A 21220-nucleotide genomic window follows, 5' to 3' on the forward strand; every position below is an offset into this window, starting at 1 on the left:
GTTACTGAACTTGTTATATTTTGGTTTTGTTTTAAATGGTTGATTTTATTTTGTCTATTGCCTGTTTTCCTTATCCTGTTTAATGCAAATCTCTATAGGCAGATAAGAAGGATATTGTTGGTCTACAGGAGCAGGTTCGTCTTAAAATTTTGAATTTATGAATATAATTGCAATTGTGGAAACTGAAGCTGGTTTGTTCGTTCAGGATTTTGTTCGAAAAGTTTTGCAACAATCTCTTCAAGTTAGTTTTTTTATTGTCTAATTTTGAAACAGCCAGTTTTGCAACACCTACTTTCATAAACAGTAAGGCATAATAATATTGACTAATTTTAAAAGTTACATCACAAATAAATAAAACATATCACATCACATACCTATACACAATAAAAATAAAACAGACTACTTAACTCTATGAATACAAGAAATCATTAAGTAAACTACTTATTAATTATTTTCTAACATGCAATCTCATGAAGAGCTCGTCGTTTTTCACTCATTGTAGATGTGTCAGCATTAAGTATTTGCATATCTATTTCTCTTTCCCATTCCTTAGCCATCCTTTCCATTTTTCTTTTCTTTGCATTTATCTCCATTACTTTAATCTACCTATGAGTTTTTAATTCTTGTTTCTTAATCGCCGCTTGAATTTGTAACTCCTTTTTTCTTTGATTGCCATAATCTTTTCTCTATGTTCCCTCTCATCTTCTCTTTCCATTTCTTTATCAATTAGTTTATTTTTTCTATCATTCTTAATATCTTCCATGAGAGATAGTTTCTTAACAATCGATGTTTTTTTTCACTAAGATCTTCAGACATTTGTGCTTTTTTCCTTTCCCTTTCTCTTAATCTTCTTTGATCCTTGTGGGTGAACAGGAGAGTCCACACCGGTTTTCTTAGCCAACGGTATTCTTGGATTTGATGATGCGTTGGTTCTCTTTGAACCTCCACTTTGTGTTGGTAGTTGACTTTCCATTTTTGTTCCATACGAAGCATATTCTAATGCCTCTCAAAAGTGAATTTTTTACCATAATTTGTGGAATAAAGTTTATAGGCCAATTCCTTTATATCATCAGCGTTCGAACCACTTTTTATGTTTTGACTAGCTTTATCGTAACAGCCAATAAATTGTGCAACTGCCTTGTTGATTGATGAGCGGATATTTTATACGCTTGTTGGCATCATTTTTATATAGTTTTTATTATGTTTTGTTTAAGTTTTATTATATTTTCATAGGTTTTAGTGCAAAATTCATATTTTTGGATTCTACTTTGAGTTTGTGTGTTTTATGATGATTTCAGGTAATTTCTGGCTGAAATTGAGGAGCTTTGGAAAAGTCTGAGTCAGAGACAGAGAAAGGACTACAGATGTTGTCGGATTCTGACCTCTGTGCACTCGAAAGAGCATTTTTGGAGCTACAAAAGTCCAAATGGCGCGCTCTTAACGGCATTGAAAATCTAACATCCAAGGCTTTCCAGAAATATATAATAGTTCATACTTTTCTCTGGAAATGAAGGTTCAAAACTGGCGTTCAACGCCAGTACTTCACCCTCTTCCTGGCGTTGGGTGCCCAAAAAGGAGCAGCTGGCGTCCAACGCCTAAAAAGGAGTCCAAAGACTGAGTACAAGGCCTATAGGCACTATAGACACTATAGACACCTCTCCTAAGCAAGCTGGTAGTCCTTCTATAGGCACTATAGACACTCACCTTGCACCACTCATGGCCCTTGAGTACAAGGCCAAGTTACCATACCCTCAAAGACTCCAGAAAGTAGAAAAGGATAGGCAATTTTCCAAATTCTTAGAAGCTTTCAAGAGGCTGGAGATCAAAATCCCCTTTGTAGAGGCTCTTGAACAAATGCCTTCATATGCTAAGTTCATGAAGGAAATACTAAATAACAAGAAGGATTGGAGGGAAGTAGAGATAGTGGTGCTCACTAAGGAGTGCAGTGCAGTCATTCAGAGGAACCTTCCTCAGAAACTGCAGAGACCGTCTAACACTCTTCCCAGAGACACAGAGTTGAATCCAAGAGAAGAGTGTCTGGCCCTCATTAGTACCAAGGAGGCTGAACCTAAGGTGGTACACACTGTTGAGGAACTAGATGAAGAAAAGATTCAAGAAGAGGCTGGAAGCACATTGTTGCATGCCCCTCTTATGGGAAGAAGGCCTGAAGCACCACACCCTCAGATGCCCCAAGAGGAAACCAAGGACGAGCACTGCTCACAATCCTTGGAAGGCTCTAAAAAGATACAAATCAATATTCCTTTTGCTGAGGTTTTGGAGTAATGGTCTCTCTCTACTGGAAGAAACCTCTCTGATGCTGAGAGAGGCGAATTGGTGCTGAGGTTACAGAAGGATTACATGATTATCAAGGTCCTGAAACCTCTATTACCCCCTGACAAAGGAGGTACTTCCATGCAGAGTACAATACTGAAGCCTTCTCCCTTGGTGAAAACTCATACAATTTTCCCAGACATCAAACTTAAGTTTGGTGTTGGGTAGTCACCACCCACCAAGGAGGAAGGTCCCAAGAGGAAGATGCATAGGGGATGGAGAAACAATACAACCCCTACCCTAACAAGCAAGGAGAATCAAGCTCATCACACTAAAAGAAAGCTTGTTAGGAGGAATTCAAATCTAGAGGCACTAATCTCCTCCTCTTCTCCCATGGAGTCATTTTTGTTAACCAACTGGAAGAAGAAGAAGAAAGTCAACAATCAAGTGTCAAGCTAGTGACGGTAAAGAAGCACTTGTTGGGAGGCAACCCAACCATGAGTAGAGTACTTTTGTTCTTATTTCTTCTGTTTACTTTCAATTGAGTTTATTTTAGTTTATTTTCATAATTTTTTCTTGATTTTTAATGTTTGTGATCATGTGCAGTACTTAGAACAGAGATGTTCAGAGATGGAAACAGAACACTCTGACGTAAGTCCCTTATTGGCATTGAACGTCAGTAAAGGAGGCAAGAGGGGCGTTCAACACCCCAAAGGGGTAAGAAAGCTGGCGTTGAACGCCACACAGGGAGTCCCTAATGGGCGTTCAACGCCTAAAGAGGAGCAGAGGCCTGGCGTTGAACGCCAGGATGGAGGCCCCCAATGGGCGTCCAACGCCTTATATGGAGCATGAAGCTGGCGTTCAGGAGCAGGAGCTGGGCATTCAACGCCCATAAGGGGGTAGGGAATTCGATTCCCTAGCCTCTCAGGACCAATGGGTCCCACAGAATCTCTACCTACCCCACCTATCTCACTCTCTGTCTCTCCCTCTTTCTTCTTCTTCTACTCTATTCTTCTCTTTTTGTTCTTATTTGCTCGAGGACGAGCAAATTTCTTAAGTTTGATGTTGCAAAAGCTTTGCTTTTTTACTTATACCATCCCTAAGTATGGCACCAAAGACTGGTGAAAACCTCAAGAAAGAGGAAGGAAAAGGCACTTACATCCACTTCCCTCACCTCATATGTCACTTATGCAATTCAGCTGGAATTGTTATAGAACGAGACATCCCCATTGAGGAGGACAAACCCATCACTAAAAGAAGGATGGAGCATGTTAGAGAGCCTACACATGCACCTCAACAAGAGCATGTGGAGCCACCTCAACAAGAGATCCCTGCGATGCCTCAAGGGATGTACTTTCCTCCCCAAAACTATTGGGATCAACTTAACACCTCAATAGGGGAGCTAAGTTCAAATGTGGAGCAACTGAGGGTGGAGTATCAAGACCATGCCACTATCCTCCATGAAATAAGGGAAGAACAACAGAGGCAAGGAAGAGACATAGAGGAGCTTAAACACTCCATTGGATTCACTAGAGGGAGTAGTAGCCGCCGTCACTAAGGTGGTCTCGTTCCCTTAATCATCTTGCCTAAGTTATTTTTTTCTGTTTTTCATTAGATGTTATATCTTATTGTCTGTTTCTAGTGCATGATCATCTTCATTTATGTCTTAAAGTTATGAATTATTCCATGCATCTCTCACCATACTTAAAAAAAAATTTATTTGAAAAAGAAAAGAGAGATACTTGAATTTCGAGTTATATCATAAGAATAGTTCAATTATCTTGATGCGGTGGCATTGCTTTTACTTTCTGAATGTATGAATAAACAGTGCATATTTGATGTTGGATTTAAGAATGTTGGATCTTGAAAGAATGATGGAAAAGGAGAAGTATTATTGGTAATCTGAAAAATCCAAAAAGATTGATTCTTGAAGCAAGAAAAAGTAGCAAAAATGCAAAAAAAGCAATAAAAGAAAAAAAATATATAAATGCGAAAAAAAAAGCAAAAGAAAAAGAAAAAGCCAATAGCTCTTTAAACTAAAAGGCAAGAGCAAGGGTTCAAGGCTTTGAGCATCAATGGTTAGGAGGGCCTAAAAGAAACAAAATCTTGGCCTAAACAGTTCAAATGAGCTGCTTCCTTAACTATATGCTTGTGGTGTGAAGGTGTAAAAAGCTTGAGACTGAGCAGTTAAAGTCGTGATCCAAAGCAAAGAATGTGCTTAAGAACTCTGGACACCACTGGCTGGGGATTCTAGCAAAACTGAATCACAATCCTAAAGGGTTCACCCAATTAAGTGTCTGTGACGTTTATATATCTAGTGGTAATACTGGAAAACAAAGCGCTTAGGGTCACGGCCAAGACTCAAAAGAAGTTGGGTTCAAGAATAAAAAGAACTGAACTAGGAGAGTCAATAATATCATCTGGATTCTGAGTTTCTAAAGATGCCAATTATTCTGAGCTTCAAAGGAAAGTGAGATGCTAAACTATTCAAAAATGAATAGCCACTAGTCCCGCTCATCTAATTGAAACTGAGCTTCATTGAAAACTATGAGATTTATTGTATCCTTCTCTTCTTTTTAATCCCACTTTGTTTTTGGTTGCTTGGGGACAAGCAACATTTTAAGTTTGGTGTTCTGATGAGCAGATATTTTATACGCTTTTTGGCATCATTTTCATAGGTTTTAGTGCAAAATTCATATTAGTTTTGTTTAAGTTTTATTATATTTTCATAGGTTTTAATGAAAAATTCATATTTTTGGATTCTACTTTGAGTTTGTGTGTTTTATGATGATTTCAGGTAATTTCTGGCTGAAATTGAGGAGCTTTGAAAAAATCTGAGTCAGAGACAGAGAAAGGACTACAGATGCTGTCGTATTCTGACCTCTGTGCACTCGAAGGAGCATTTTTGGAGCTACAAAAGTCCAAATGGCGCGCTCTCAATGGAATTGGGAATCTAACATCCAGGGCTTTCCAGCAATATATAATAATCCATACTTTTTTCTGGAAATGAAGGTCCAAAACTGGCATTCAACGCCAGTACTTCACCCTCTTCCTGGCGTTGGACACCCAAAAAGGAGCAACTGGCGTTCAACGCCCAAGAAGGGTACTAGCTGATGGAGTCACCCTTAGCTCAGCCCAAACACTCACCAAGTGGGCCCCAGAAGTGAATTTTCGCACTATCAACCTAGTTCATCCTATTTCTGTAATTCTTAGTTATTAGATTAGTATATATAGGAGAAGATCAACCTTGTTTAGGATCTTCTACCTCATCTTCTTCCCCCACTTTTACATTCGAACATTACCTTTTGTAAGCTATGAGTCACTAACCTCCTAGGTTAAGGATAGGAGCTCCGCTGATTCTTATGGATTAATAATATCACTATTCTATTTCAATCTGTGCTTGATTCCATTCTAAGATGTATCTTCGTTCTTCATCCTAATGAATTGGGAGTGTAACTTGACCGTCATCCCTATTCATATAGGTTCTTGCGAGTCCTTGACATGATAGTATTAAACCACAAGCTTGATTATACATCTCTTAGACGGTTAATCCACGACTTCGTTGGGTACTTGGAGACATCAGTGCAGCCGAGGTACGGGGCGATTAGGGCCTTTGTGGTATAGGCTAGAACCAAGACGCAGCATTCTCTGATCCGGAAGATTCGACCTTGTCTGTGGCGCTTTGAGTAGGATCACCAAGGGAATGGACTGCAGGAGCTTCACCCCCGTTCAAATTGAATGACCGCTGACCCGGCGTTTGATCTGAAGCAGAGGAGATTAATGACCGCTGATCCGGCGTTAATCATTTACAGCCTGCCATTGAATGAATCAATCAGAAGTTGGAGTAAATGGTGAGAAAAGTTGATCCAGAAGGAAGAAGCATCTCCTAAGCCTCAACCGTTCTCTCACCATTGATTTCATATCTATCTAGTAATGTTTTATTTATTTATCTGCTTTATGCGTTTTCTCGTGACAACTATATTTTCTATCCGCCTGACTAAGATATGTAAGGTAACCATTGCTTCCTAAAACCAACAATATCTGTGGGATCGACCCTCACTCACCTGAGGTATTACTTGGACGACCTGGTGTACTTACCGATCTATCTGTGCGAAACTTACGGAGTCAGTTTGGTGCACCATTGATCTTATACCATTGTTTATTACATGCAATTGTCCCCTTTTCATGTCAGCTCTAAATTCTACACAATAGTTGTGAATTCGATTCCAAAATATTTTGCCCTTTTGGTTGGTATCAACTATAGGGTCAGTTGAAATATTCAACCATGCACATATCAACATCTCATCCTCTTCCCATTTCCAGTGTTGAATATTATCTTGTCATCATCATTGAGGTCGATAGCATCTAATCCACGAGAGTTGGCAAAATTTGAATATTGTGAATTTGGACTAGATTGTATCGGAGTCTGAAGGGATAGGTTAGAAGAACTGCCAACACCAAATAATTCATGTCTCGATGCACTAAATTGAGTTGGAAACGGCAAGAATGTTGGAGTAACATTTCTGATAGAGGGGTTAAATATGGATAAAAATGAATAATGTGGTGTCTGTGAATTTTGATTATATGGTTGAAAAATAGAAAATTGATTATTATAAGAAGTTTGAAAATTGAAATTAGGAAGATTTTATGAATTTGAACTTTGAAATTAATTTGGTAGTGAAAAGTTTTTATTTAGAATTTGAGTGTTTTAAGTTTGAGATGACTGAGTATTTAAAGTTTAAAAATTTTTTTGTAAGTAATTGAAAAAAAAAATTGAATTAGTTTGGATCTATTTTTTTTAAACAAAAATAATATCAATAGAACTTTAATTTTATAAATTAAAAAAAATTAAAAAGAGTAAAAAAATTGTGAGAATAAAAATATATATTATTTTAATATATATAGAATAATAAAATATTAATTTACTAATAATGACGGTATACAGTAATATATTTTTATTAAGATATATGTTATATATATATATTCCTAGAACGCTTGGTAAAGTAGAAATCTAGCATTAACCTTTATTTCATTGTCATTTCTTAACTCTACCGTTAACTTCTTTTGATCTTCAATATTCTAGATAGCATAAACTAAATTAAACTGATTTTTATTCAGTTTTCCGAGAAACGAAAACTCTTATATTTTTTAAGTACTTGTGATCTGATACTATTGCCGAAATTGATTTGTATAAATTCGACAACAGCTATTTTAATTTAATTACTTCAGATTTTCAACGTTATTATTTCAGTTAGATGAGTTTTGAGAAAAGTTTCCACTTGAATACGTTGTGTGATTTATGATTCATAACAATATATATATTAGTTAAATAGTTATCTTCGTGTTTGTGCAAGATGAGATTTGGGGTCACGTGAGATGTGAAATACTATTTGATATTGACGTTGATGAGTCTCAACACAGTATATATATATAAGGTGGGTTCTTTAATAAATATAACCAAATTGCATGCGCCTATTTAAGCCTAATAATTAAACTCTCTATATTATCACCCTTGTGACATGCATGCCTATCTATGCAATATAATTATTTTTTAAGTTGGTAAAGTAATCGGCTCATTTATCCACTTAATTAAATAATTTTTGGAGTTTGAATTTTACTTGTGCATACAGTAATTTATTAGCTAGTAGCATATTCTTAAGCGAGTTTAAATATACGATGAATTAGTCATTATTCTATCGAAATAAGAGAGAATATTGTAAGACACCGAAAAAATCTATGCAATATATATAATAGTTTAATATCATTAATATAAAAAGAGGAGTAGTAAGTAATAATTAACACTTAACAGTTCTCTCCATCGATCTTGTTAATGTCTTCACACCTAACTGTATGATATAAGAAGCATGTTCCCACTTTAGTAGTTCAGTCCAAGTAAATTATTTCACATCATTTTCATCTTTTTATACTTTCAATTAACGGTCAAAAAGGGCTAACTACTACATCACATGACCCTCTACACTTATCCAATTAAACCCGACAAGAAGTTGGAAGTTAGAATTCTGTTGGAACAATCATCAACTAGGATCCAAGTCCAAAAAGTGAAACAAGGAAAAAAAATTACTCTCTCTCTCTCTCTCTTAATTAATTAGCTTTATTACAATTCAAAATAGTTTTCTGTTTATAAAATAATATATTAAAAATTAATCATTTGATTAAACTCAAATGTATTATTTTGTTTTAATAAATTAATCTAAATACATTATTTTCTATATTTTAAATTTTTAAATAAATTTTTTGTGTATTATTATTTTATAAAAGTAAACAATTTTTTCTATAAGTTTTCGTAACCTATTGTGAATGCATGCGTAGATTGAGTTACTTTAATTTGAAGGGAACTTATCTCCTTTTTCATCAAATCCAAATCCATTGAAATTAAAGAGTGTAATTAATTAAAGCCACGCTTAGGAACTTTTGATCATTCTACAAAACCGAATCATAAGTCTTTCTTGTCTTCTTTATTAAAAGGCTAAAGACGTGGGATTAACGAGTGCCTTTATTTGCATGTTCTACGGTTAGTTAAATTTTGTCTTAACACAAATGGGTCAACTTTGATCCCAAATTAATGCATCCTTTTTAGGGTATTAATGCATGCTCGATCTTATGGTTTTGTAGTAATTAAATTCAAACTTATGGTTGGTAGGTCTAAACGGTGCAAGCAACGGATTTCGTGGAACTAAATCAAAGTTCCATAACAAATCATTGTCTTAGTTGACCCCGAAACTTTTCGGTTTTTCACCAATGAAGAATCTAATGTCATTGTAACTAAGCTATTTGTCTAAGGAAAAGTATAGGGTACCAACATATTATCTGCCAACTTGTTGCCAAAAATAATTAATTATTATATTTTAAATACATATATAAAGAGACACATCCAGAAAATATATCTATAAAGACACTTTTATTAAACATAGCCATAAAAAAGATATTTTTATTAGACACATCCACGAAGACACTTCCATGAAACACAGTTATACATAAGAGTTGGCAGAAGTTGACAGATATGCTGTTGGTAACATAGCGAGACCGTTTGTCTAATTGTCTATAATATAATACTCCTTTTGCTTCATTACTATTTCTTTAGTACATATAAGATGCGTTAATTTTTATCTATTTATGTTTTTTGTCTATTTATGTTTTTTTTGTAGAATTATGGATTTTATCAAGTATTTCTTATAGTGAATTGGTTATCAAGTTATAAAATTATTTATTTTAATTAACTTGATAATTTTTTAAAAGTGGAAACTCAGGTGAAGTCGATTTCACGTGAAGTTGATACCTGAGAGCCATTAGATGATTTGACTGATTTGACTAAATTTTTATCCAACAGCTCTCAAGTATCAACTTCACGAAAAGTCAACTTCACCTGAGTTTTTACCTTTTTAAATGGTTCAAAAGAAATTATGGCAGCCAACACTAGCACACAAAAAAAACAGAACGGACTAGAATATTTAAACTATTAATTTTGGTGGGATAGACGGCAGAGTAGACGTATTAGTTTAAGAAAATATTAAAATTTTAAAACGACTTATATATATTGATAAAGTAAAAAAATAATAAAATTATTCATGTGCTATTTATTTATAAGCAAAATGTTTAAACCTTTTTTTATATAGGGTACCAAGGGAGGTCTTATGGAAGGTTTTAGAAAAGAGGAGAGTAAGGATCGCATATATTCGGGCAATTAAAGACATGTATGATGGGGCCACAACTAGTGTGAAGACTCAAGGTGGTGTGACAGAGGAATTCCCTATTGGTATAGGATTACACCAGGGATCATCCTTAAGTCCATACCTTTTCACATTAGTCTTGGAAGTACTCACAGAGCACATCCAAGAGCCTGTGCCATGGTGCATGCTTTTTGCCGATGATATCGTCCTTATGGGAGAGTCAAGGGAAGACCTAAATAAGAAGTTGGAGTTATGGAGAGAAGCTCTAGAAGTGTATGGTCTGCGCATAAGCCGTAGCAAGACGGAATATATGGAATGTAAGTTTAGTCTGAGAAGGGAAAACTCCAATATAGAGGTGAAGATTGGAGAAAACATCCTGCGAAAAGTTAAAAGTTTTAAGTATCTTGGGTGCATCATACAGGATAATGGAGAGATTGAACATGATGTAAATCATAGGATCCAAGCAGGTTGGTCAAAATGGCGGAGTGCATCTGGTTTTATATGCGACAAAAAAGTGCCTTTAAAACTTAAAGGTAAATTCTATCGCACCGCTATAAGACCGGCTATGCTGTATGGTACGGAGTGTTGGGCGGCTAAAGGGGAGCACGAACATAAGTTGAGTGTGGCAGAGATGAAGATGTTGAGATGGATGAGTGGTCATACGCGATTGGATAAAATAAGGAATGAAGATATAAGGGAGAGAGTTGGAGTAGCACCCATTGTGGAAAAGATGGTTGAATCGCGTCTCAGGTGGTTTGGACATGTGGGAAGAAGACCGATAGAACATCCAGTCAGGAGGGTGGATGAGATGGAAGATGGACAAAGGGCGAAAGGCAGAGGAAGACCTAAGAAGACCATCCATGAGGTGGTCAAACGAGATCTACATGTAAACGGTCTCTCTGTAGACATGATACATGACAGAGCACAATGGCGTCGTTTGATTCATGTAGCCGACCCCACTTAGTGGGACAAGGCTTTGTTGTTGTTGATATAAGATTCTTTACGGTGACAACTTATCAAACTTAATATGATTAGCAAATAGCCTAAGAACTTAAGAAAATAAAAATGTTCATTTAAGAAAAATAAAATAAAATAAAATAAAATAAAAACTGTTAGATATAGTACAAACTAGACTTACTAGCCTGGCTAATAGTAAATACTTCATATATATGAAGTAATTGCTCGAGTATTCTAAGTCCTTTTTTACTACTTCTTCACTCGAAAAATCATGATACCAATTTTTCCACGCTGAAGAAGATCTTAATTAGAGGGTGTTTATTTTCAAATATGGCAAATCAACTTTGTGCATAAGTAGGGATGCAAATTCTTCAAAAGTAAAATATCATGCACATTATTGTTATGATGTTTGGGTTGAGATTTTCTTTTCTGATAGGATTTTGGGTAGTTAGGATTTTTTGTTTTCTTTTGGTGTGATCTTATTATTATTAACTTTTTTTCATTTGAAAAAGTTCCTGTTTACCCTGCTAATTAATTAGGGAGATACTCTATAAAGAGGCTTAAAACGTCTTTTTTAAAAGATGTTTGTTATTAACTAAAATTTAATATATATAATTGATTAAACTATATTATTTTTGTTAAAATTAGATCAGACAAATTGATTTGGTCAAAAAATCGGTAAACCAAACCTTGAAATCGATTTAAATTAATATTCTTTTTTATAAAAAATGACTACAATAATCTTATTATAGAAAATGAATAAAATATTTTTATTATATATTTTTTAATTTTAAAAATCCTAAATTCTAACCCTATAACGACACAAAGAAAAGAAAAGGGTTAGAATTTAGGGTTTTTAATATATATATATATATATAAAAGAATATTTTAGTCATTTTTATAATAGAAATATTGTAATTATTTTTTAGAAAAAAAATATTAATTTAGACCGGTTTGAGGTATAGTTTATCGATTTTTTGGCCAAATCAATTTATCTTATCTAATTTTGATAAAAATAATATAGTTTAATCAATTATATGTATTGAATTTTAATTACTTAAAAACATCTTTAAAAAAAGACGTTTTAAACGTTTTTATCTAAGTAGCTCCCAATTAATTATTCAAAATACTATGTGTTTACTGGCAGATTTTTTTTAATATATTCATTGATAAATCCGACGGTATTCGATAATTTTTTTATAATGTTAGTCTTTAGTTTATTAGGTTGAAAAATGTCGTGGACAACTAAAAAAAAATGACTTATTCGAAGTTTGCAGTAATTATTATTATAATATTATTGATTTAATTTCTTAAAGTTAATTAATTAAGTTTGGTGCATGCATGAAGTGGTTACTGAATTCATTAGCGCATATCAATATTCTTTCCTTTTGACCATCATAAAACCTTTGGGGAAAACACAACTAACTGGAACTAAGGATATATAACATAATAGGAGAAGCTTTTTGGGTGGATATGAAAAAATATAATAAAAATAATTTTTTATATATTTAAAAAATATATATGAATAAGTAAAGAAAAAATGAATGATGATATGCTGGTAACCACAAACACTGATGATGAATATATAGGTATAAAGTTTGTTCCCTGGAAAGTGATCCGAAAATGACCTTCTACCTTAACATTTTTGTTGTTATTTTCTTTTTTGCTGAACATACATATATATAGTCTGCACCATATATATCTCTTTCGGGAAACATTGATTAAAGTTAATATGGACCACTGTGTCACTAATGTTTGTGTGTCACCTCCATGTTTATTTCTGCAACCGTTAGTTATTAGTTAACAACATAATATATAAAAAAATATTTTTTTATTTTTGTCTTGCGTTTGAGTTATGTTCTTACCAAGAATTACTTACCGTTATTAGAGAGGAGTTGAGAAGGAGACCCACCAATCAATCGTCGCCTCGGAATTAGATGGGGTGGTGTACTTATAGAGACTCTAATAACTAAATTAGTATGAGGTCTAAGAGATACTAGGAGTAAGATTATAGAAGTATCAAATTAAAGAGATGTTTTGTCCCCAGTATTTATAGTTGCTAGGTAGACCAAAAAAACAGTCAGAATTTACTTTATTTAGCATTAATTAATTATCGTAACAATTAATAAATGTTAAATAAGGCAAGTTATGGCTATTTTTGGCTGATTTCCTTTGGTTATCAAATATTTCCGTTATAATTTTTGGTGGTTAGAAATTTGAGAAGAATCTCTATCTGATTCCGTCACATTTAGTGGCATATAATCTTGATTTAAGGTATGTGCATCTTCTAGACTCCGTTTGTTTGATATCTTAACAAACGGTAGACAGAGACAAACAGACAAAATTAGGGGTGGCAACGGAGTGGATAAAGGCAGATTTTTGCTCTATCTGATCCCGTCCCATCCTACAATAACCCGCATAAAACCCGCTCTACTCCTAGTCGCGGGTAGTAAAAGTTGAATCCTAACACGTCCCGCTCCTATCCGCCTTTATAGTTATTAAAATTCAATAAATAAAATTAAATTTTAAAATTTATATAACCATCATCACATATATAACATAAATTAAAGTAAAAATTTAAATATGATACAATATTATTAATCATTTTACTAATTATTTTACATATATTACACATATTATATATTAAAATTATATATATACCGGGGCGGGTATTACCTAAACTCGACCCCGCCCCGCACGCCCCGAGCATGTAGGAGTGAGGTGGGTACCCGCGAATTCGAATGGTGTTGTCATTCCTGAATAGAACAACACATGAATATGAACATACACTAAATTTTTATTTTATTTGGTAATAACATACACAACAATACATTGAATTTACATTTGTATCAAAATGACAAATTTATCCTTACCATTAATACCACTACATCCACCACCACCATCATCTACAACCACAACCATCATCTTTGACCACCATCACTACCGTTGTGAGATTCATCATTCCCATCATCATCTATAATTAACAAAAAATCACAATTGATAAATTTCTTAACAATCACCATTTATATAAAAAAACGATTGAGACAAGCATGCAATGATCAAAGTAATTAACCATCAACCAAAATTCGAAAAATCAAAGGAGAGTCAGAGAAATGAGGGAGACAATGAGAAAAGGTCACAGGAAGGCGATGATGGTCGCGAGATGGGGAGGAAGGAAAATAGCAAAGGAGTTGCGACTTGCTATGTCGGAGGGCGACAAATCTGGATGAGTGGCAAAGAGTGGCAGCAGCAATTCTAAAGTGGCGCAGATCTGAGAAACGTCACAGTGGAAAAGTGCGAAGAAAACACAGATTGGAGAACGCAAGGGAGGAAGAGTGCGGGGCGGGCCGGGGGAGAGAGAGAGAGAGAGAGGACCGTTGAAGGAAGGAGGTGGCTCATTGTCCTAACTTTAGGAAATGACACTAAAAACATGTATTTTGTGTACATCTATATTATGTTTATAAAAAATCTGTGTCTCAACAAATAAACAGTGAATATATACCACAGTATCTATGTATATATAATGTTTATATTTCAACAAACAAATGTAGCCTAAAAGAACCGATTACTCGCGTCCTGACCTAACTAGCGTGGAAACTGGGTTGTAACAAGTTAACACTAGTATATTGGAGTCCATAACTTATATATTTGAATTTGTTTAGCTGTAATAATATTGTTGGCATGGTGAGTGTGTATTGCAATCTGTCACATGATGTTACAGTTGTAAATTGTAGTGTGATATCGATCGATACAGTTTAAAAAAAATGCCACTATAACGAGTTGTATCAAGTTCATAATAATTCATAATGGTAGATGTTATCCATCTTAGGAAACTCAAACTCAAGTTAAAAAATAAAATTAAAAAAACACTGCAATATTTGCAATCATAACAATTGCAAGTTTGCAACTATAATTTAAAATTATTGGCCATTAAAAATAAGCATGTATAATTTATTTATGTTAATATTGAGCAAGTATAGACAACAAAATTTCAAAAGTTGACTTAATGTTTTTGTGTTCATATAATATACTACTAGTTAAAATAAAAGTAATACTAAAGAGAGAATAATTTAAAATTATTTTATTTAACTTAACACCCATAAGCTAATTAAGCTACAGTTGAAGATGGTCCTAGCTATTACTCGTTAGAGAGACTATAATTATTCATGATTCTCAGCTATCAATTATATTGTATAAATGTGTTACCATTGTCAATATTAAAGACATGCATGCTCAATTGTTTTAGGGCATCCAAATTATAAACCGTTACCTTGTGCATGTAACAAATCAAGGGTGACATGAGGTAGTAACATGAATATAGAAGTCAACTTAGGGTAGTTTATATATATATATATATATATATATATATATATATATATATATGAATTTTTAGGTGATTGGTTTGTGTTTTTCTTAGGATATTTTTTATTTCTTAATAAGAATTTCTTTTAAATTTAAATCGTGAATTATGCATAAATTTATTTTTTACCAGATTGCAATTCTATCTAAATTATTTTTAGAATTGAAAACTAAAATAATAAATTTTAGATTTTTGATGAAATTACTTATCTCAAAAATGTATGCGATTAGTTAAAAGAAGATAAATGATTTAAATTATATATCTCAAAAATCTTTTTCATCTTGTGTGTCTTCTTTTTCCTCCCCACATGCATGCACAATAATGGAAGTAGAAGGTATATGAAATCAAACGTGGTGTTCTCATTGACATGGTCCCATGGAACGTGATCAATGTAGAGATTTATTATCAGAATATCAGTCCCACCTCAATGAAATTATTCATATCACTACCTGCATATGTGAGTCTTATTTGAGAGATATATAATTAATAATTTTTAAGAAAGGGATATATATAAAGGTTCCATTTGTTAATATTAATAATGTAGTGGGCAGTGGCAGAGCTTCTCGTAGAGGGTCATGTCTCCCAATTTTTTTATAAAAGAATTATTAGTTATTGAAAAAATATATAGAACCAAGAGGTACAAACTAAACAAAATCAATTAATTTATATTAATAATTAATTTTAAATTTTTTAAATTTAAAATTTAAAAAATTTAAAATTAATTAACTAAACCTAATTAAAATCTATAAAAGTCTTCCTCTTTTCTCTCACATTAACCTACCCACCTCCAACAATCACACATAGACTTCTCTCTCTCACCAATGCTGCTGGAAGCGCCGGCGACTTCCATACTCTCCGCGACGCCCTTAACAAATGCATCCAAGATGTACAACTACTTCAACACGAAGTCCACCTTTGACTTTGTCACCGACAAAACCTTCTCCTCTTCTCTCCTCAACCACCTCCTTCAAACTCTATCCACCTTCAACCACGGCGTCACTCGCAAGAACGCGTTCGATTCCCTCATCACGCGCCTCTGCAAGTTCCAGCGCGTTGATGACGCGCTCCACGTTTCGGTTGGGAGGGAGAGAGAGCGATTGGAAGCAAACGTGACAGAAAGGATGGGAGGGAGAGATGAGGCACCTCAGATAGGGGGATGGCGCTGGAGCAGCCTGTCCCCATGAATATCAATGCCGATTCCGAGGAGGAGCCACCATCCTCCGACACAGTTGCCGCCATGCTTCAATTGAATCAATGAAGATTGAAGAAAGATGAAACAATTGAGTTTCATTGATCTTTAAATACTTGATTAGGTGTTCTGTGTTCAATCCAAGTAGTAAGTGTACAGGAAAAATATTGACTTTGATTTGTAGAGTTCAATTGATAGTAATCTAAGGATGCGCTTTTGCTTTTTTATTTTTATTTTATTTTTAGTTTTTTTTTTATTTTTAAATTTTATAAAAAAAGTGAAAATAATAAAATTTTATTTTTTATTTTTATTTCATGTTTTTTTGTTGCAGATGTTGCTCTCTGTGTTTTGCAATATTAGGGTGCTGTTTTGATGATTAAAGAGACTGCAAATTATATAATTATAGAATTATAAAAAAAATATTCATTTAAAAAAAATATCCTAATACTTAACAAAAGAAATACCTAATTATATTTTAGCAAAAATAATTAAATATCTATAAAATTTAAAAAAATATATGAAATTTTTAAAGAAATAGAGACATTCACATTTGCAATACAAAAAAATTTAAAAAATATATAAAAGAACATCTATTTAGTATGAAAAAGAAACATCTTGATACTTAGCAAAAGAAACATCCATATATATTAACTCATAGAAATTTTAGATTCACCCAAAAATATTTGACTAATTTTTAGCTAATATTCTTACATTGCTCTTAGTTATTAGATATATATCAAAAGGTATAGTTAGCTCTTTTGGATTAAAATCTTACACAGTTACAATAACAATTTAATAACTTTGTCTTCAACTTGCACTTCTTCCATTCACTCTAATATTTTTTTCTGTGAATAAATAGTTATTTTGGCATTTGATTATAATTTTAACAAAATAGACTTTAATTTTTATTTTTGATAAAATAAACTCTTAAATATCAATTCTGTTTGACAAAAAAAAATCTAAATATTTAAAGCAATTAATTAATAATTAGTCTATTTTGTCAAACAAAACTAATATTTAAAAGTTTATTTTGTTAAAGCTATAATCTTTCGAGTATTAAAATAGTTATTTATTCTTTTTTTTTTCTTTTTCAAATTTAACATGACCACCTAATATCATAGCAACCATGTTAACTCTATATAAAAAATTAGCTATTAAATCAGTTATTTGTATAAGAATAAATTATAATTTTTGTTTTTATTGTCTGCGATTTTTTTCAAAAATATTCTTAACATTTAATTGCATTCAATTTTGTTCCTATATTTTTAATTTGTGTCAAAATTATCTTGGACATTAACTTCATGTGAAATGTTAAAGACAAAATTAAAAATATTTGAAAATAATTTTGGCACAAATTAAAATTGTTAGGGATAAAATTAAATGAATCGAAAACGTTAAAGACAAAATTGAATGAAATTAAACATTAAAGATATTTTTAAAAAAAATTACAAACGTTAAAGATAAAAAATATATTTTATCCTTTATATAAAATATATATTTAAATCTATATTACACTTTGAGAATTTGAGAAATAAGGCATGGATTATATACACACACGGAGACATGATCACTCATTTGAAAGCTAATCTAGGATTTTTGTTACACGAATTAGAACATTATGGGTGTGTGTGGTTTAAGTATTACTTTGTTACAAAGATTCTATTCCCATGGAAATCAAAGATATCCAAGAGGAAGATGGGAATTGAAATGATGGTATTTTAATTCACTGGAATCAAACTTATTTAGGAATAACTTTTCAAACTTTGAACCAAATATGAGAATATGATATTCTCATCTTAAAATTTCTAAGAATTATTTATAATTCCTCCAACCACACACCCTATAAATAATCACAATACTAGTGTAATTAACAATTAAATTAAAATGATTACATGCAAAAATTATTCGGATGAGGGTCCATCAATAATAATAACTCACAGTATAAAAATATTTATAATAATCAAATAGAAGTTTGAAAATATTTTTCTCCCATCATAATTTTCTTGCTTATTTTTTCTGGCGGGGTGGGCTGGATTCTTTATAAAAGGGGTGTCTTTTCCCTTATCTGGGTCCAAAAGAATTCTTCAAATTCCAACAACTTGAAGCCCAAGATAGGTGTAAAAACACTATTTACACAATAATCAGGAATTTAACGAAGTAGGCCCAAGTCATAATATATAGGCCCAACAATAGATATATAGAAAAATACACCGGTAATACTTCAGAAAAACAAAAGCTTTATGGGCTTAGATTATTCACTTTATATGAGCCCAATCTATTTTCTTATGCAAAGGCCTACATTCCATAATAATTTTTGTTTATGAAAATTATTAATCACTAACATAGAAAGTATGAAACAAACACCAAAGAAAAAAAAAACAGATCATACATTTATAGGAGGGAAACAAAAAGGATACGAGCAGGGCTGAAAATTTTAATTTTTTTCGGAGGAAAAAAATTTTGGCTAAAGAAAAAATGAACGACTCCTTAGTCTATTCTTGTTAAATCAACAATTTATTAATGTATAAGTTGTTAAAAACTCATTATACTCGATGTTATATTAAAAATAAAATTATTTGCTTCATATGTATATATAACAATTTAACTAAGTATGATGAATATGATTGAAAAACTGCGGCAGAAAATGAAAAGGTCACCGTAAACTTTGGTGATAGTGATGAATCAAAGTTTTGAAAAAAGTTGAAGCAGACACATAAACGCAGGGATAGCCACATTACCATCAAGGTTGTTTTCTTCTTTTTCTACAACATGACAAATTATAACAAATCAACTTGACCTTCTTTTTCCTCTTATGTGTGACTCTTTATGCATCCACTTATTCTTATCATATCAAACATCTAATGTATGCAATAAGCTAGAGGCCTAAAACCTATTATTTCTCTCTTTTTATTTAATTACTCTGTTGATTTTATAGTTTTATTAAATTTTTATTTTGGTCTTTATAGTGTAATAGTTTGTAATTGAGATTCTATATTAAAGAAAAACTTTTAATTACATCCTTTCTAACTATTTTTTGTTAAAAAAAATAGAATTATTTTTTGAAATATTTGTTTTTGTATTTGATGTAGTATGAATTATAAAATATTCTAAAAACAAAATATTTTAGAATTAGTGTTTTTTTAAAGAAAAATAACAACTACTAAAGATCTAATTACAAATTTTTATCAATATAAGAATTCAATTATAAAAATTTAAACCGTAAAGATCTAATTAAAAAATTGATAAAATTATAAAAACTAATAGAATAATTAAACAATTTTTTCAAACTTCTAATCGTATAATTTTTTGATGATATGTAGGTGGGTTAGATATGATATGATTTTTTTTTGTAATTTCTTTTTGTTTTTTGGTTGGGGAACATAGATAATGACTTGTTTGATTGAAGATTTCACAGAAACTAGGAACATTTCATTTTCATATCTATGTAATGTATGTGAGGTGTACTTCTCACTTTTATCTCTTTAATTTGATGCAGCCTGTGACATGATTCCGTGTTTTTCTGTTGTCCTCAAAGCTTCAATTACCAGTATAGCAAACTCCTTCCTCCTTAGGTTATTTCAAAGGGTAAATTGATATATATATATATATATATATATATATATATATATATATATATATATATATATATATATATATATATATATATATATCGCCAAATTTACAATTAAGTTTTTATATTTTTTTTTTCAATTAGATTTCTACAGACCTACACTACTTTTAATTTTGTAGTTAAGTCTTTTTTATGTTAAAAATATTAAAATTAATATAATATTTTTTTCAAAATATATGAAATCTAATTATATTCTTAATTCTAGATACCTTTAATTTGTAGAGAAATATTCAGTTAATTTTAATATTGTTTATATTAGGAATATGATCTAATTACAAAATTAAAAGTAGTATAAGAATTTAAATTAAAAGAAAAAATATAAAGACTTAATTAAAATTTTAGTGAAATTATAAAGATAGGTCAATAGAATAATTAAACCTATATATATATATATTAAAAAGTATTGCTATACAACTTTAACAATATTTAAAAAAATTGCTAAGATTAAATTAATTTTTTTTATATTTTTATAATATATTTTAAGTATTGTCAAAATTATATAATCGTCCTAATTTGGTGTTGCTTAGCCATAAATATGTGTGTATATATATAAAACAAAATCGTCATAATTTTATTAGGACCAATTGTATTAACTATGGCGATGTTATTCAATATAATAATGAATATAACGGTTGGGGAAAAAAGAAACGGGAAATAGCGGCGGTTCCTGGAGCGATTTGCGGCGGTTTTAAACCGCTGCGAAATGGGATTCTAGCGGTTTGTTAAGCGTCGCCTATTAGGGGGTGGTTATATGATTTTGCGGCGGTTCTCAGGAACTGCTGACACAACCGCCGCAAAACCCAGGATTAGCGTCGCAATGTTTAGCGATGGTTTTAAACCGCCGCGATATGGAAATCTGTGATCCACAAGAAATGTTCGGCGGTTTGAAACCGCCGCTGTTTAATGGCCACGGTTTAAACACTAATGCATTTACCGGCGGTTTGAAAACGTCGCGGTTTAACGGCCAATCTTTTTTGAAATGTAACTGGCGGCGGATTAAAACCGCCGCTATCTCCTAACCTGAATTTTCAAATTTCTAACGGCTAGTTCGCAACCGCCACTATTTTCCGGTTAAATGGCCGCAAAAATACTATTTTGTACACTGGCAATCCACGCTGTTTTTT

The sequence above is a fragment of the Arachis hypogaea genome, chromosome 20, assembly GCF_003086295.3.
Source record: "Arachis hypogaea cultivar Tifrunner chromosome 20, arahy.Tifrunner.gnm2.J5K5, whole genome shotgun sequence".
Classification (NCBI taxonomy): Eukaryota; Viridiplantae; Streptophyta; class Magnoliopsida; order Fabales; family Fabaceae; genus Arachis; species Arachis hypogaea.